Below are 1,986 nucleotides of genomic sequence, written 5' to 3'. Positions count from 1 at the left end.
TATGAGGACCTGGCAGAGAGTACAATTCAGAGTTTAAGATCATTACTACATAAAATGGAAGAGAAATCGGAAAGAATTATACTAACTGGGGATTTTAATACAAATATAAATTGGAATACTCTAGATATAATTAGCCAAGAAAGCTGTTGGGACCAAAAGCTCCTGGATCTCGTACAAGAGTTTTTCCTAACGCAACATGGGAGGGAAACCACCAGAAAAAGAGGACTTGATGTACCTTCAGTGCTAGATCTAATATTTAAAAGGCAAGAAAATGATATTGACAATGTAATATATCACCCTCCACTCGGCAAAAGCGATCATGCAGTACTAAATTATAACTTCAGGATAGCATATGACATAGTAAACAGCAATGACAGTTACAAAAAGAGCCTAAACTATAAAAAGAGAAATTATCAAGACCTAAAGAAGTATTTCTTAGAAGTTGATTGGGAAAATGAGCTTAGAGGAAAAGATTTAAAAGCTGTATATAAAAAATTCTGTGAATTTTATGAAATAGGAGTCCAGAAGTACATCCGACAGCACAAAGAAGCAGATAAGAAAATACAGAGATGGTTCAATACAGAATGTAAAAAATCAAAAGAAAGAAGAGATTTGTTGTGGAATAGATACAGAAGACACAATAGCGAAAGGGCGTATAATAATTACAAACAGGCAAGAAACGATTATACAAGAATAAGGAGGGAAGCCCAAAAACAGTTTGAGGAGGATATAATAAATAAAAGTAGTGATCAACCAAAGCTGTTTACAGCTATATCAGAAGCAAAACCAAAGTAAAAGATATAATACAAACGGCCATGCCACATTGAGTACACCGCTTCCCGTCCGATCAGCGAAGTTAAGCAACGTTGGGTCTGGTTAGTACTTAGATGGGTGACCGCCTGGGAACACCAGATGCTGTTGGCATCCCTACGTGTCAAGTAGGGTTGGTGGAGGATTAGTGCCCCTCCCTGTAAAACAATTAACTCTAAGCCCTTGACCACCCCGTTTGGGATACATGGCGTCTGGCAATGAAAAAAAAATTACGGACGAGGGAATCACTTATACACAAGAGAAAGATATTTGTGAAGCACTAAATAAGAATTTCCAATCAGTTTTTACAGAAGAAAAAAATTTTGAGAGGGACTATGTGGAACATGCATGTCCACACATACTACCAGATATACAAATAGCAGAAAAAGTAATACAGGAGGAGTTAAGTAGATTAGACAGAGGAAAAGCAAGTGGTCCTGATGAAATTTCATGTTGGGTATTACGAGAATGTGCAAAGGAGTTAAGTAAACCATTATTTTTAATTTTCAAGAAATCCTTGAGTCAAGGTAAACTACCTGATATTTGGAAAAAAGCAAATATTGTCCCCTTATTCAAGAAAGGAAATAGACAAAATCCACTCAACTACCGACCAGTATCACTGACCAGTGTTGTAAGCAAGGTATTAGAAAAGCTTATAAGGAAAGCTTGGGTAAATCATCTAGAAGAACACAGTATGATAACAGAAAGACAGTTTGGTTTCAGAAAAGGAAAATCATGTGTTACTAATCTGTTGAGCTACTATGACAGAGTAACAAACCCAATACAGGAAAGGGAAGGATGGGTGGACAGTATCTATTTAGATTTCAAGAAAGCTTTTGACACAGTACCACACCAAAGACTTTTATGGAAACTGTACCATCAAGGAGGAATTCGAGGCAAACTGTTTTGTTGGATGCAAGACTTTCTCATAAAAAGAGAAATGAGAACAGTACTAAGAGGAAACTACTCATCATGGAAAGAAGTGACTAGTTGAGTACCACAGGGTTCAGTGCTGGCACCAATCACGTTTTTAGTGTATATAAATGATATAAACAGTAACACTGGAAATGAGAGCTATCTGAATATGTTTGCAGATGATGCAAAAATACAAAGGAGAATTACTAACACAGACTCTTGTAAAGAGCTACAAGAAGAATTAAATAAACTTCATGAATG

At 36.4% G+C, this 1,986-nt stretch overlaps 1 non-coding gene across 1 annotated transcript; it reads left to right on the top strand.

Annotated features, from left to right (window-relative positions):
* The first annotated feature begins 805 nt into the window (after positions 1 to 805).
* Positions 806 to 924, top strand: LOC145410891 (5S ribosomal RNA). The gene has a single exon (XR_013899342.1). It is a non-coding gene; the product is annotated as a 5S ribosomal RNA (ribosomal RNA).
* Positions 925 to 1,986: the final 1,062 nt, after the last annotated feature.

The sequence above is a fragment of the Coenobita brevimanus genome, chromosome 86 (genome assembly GCF_032717465.1).
Source record: "Coenobita brevimanus isolate Jiangsu-jjx chromosome 86, ASM3271746v2, whole genome shotgun sequence".
NCBI lineage: Eukaryota > Metazoa > Arthropoda > Malacostraca > Decapoda > Coenobitidae > Coenobita > Coenobita brevimanus.
The sequence above is the reverse complement of the archived record's forward strand: the minus strand, read 5'-3'. Positions and strand labels throughout refer to the sequence as shown.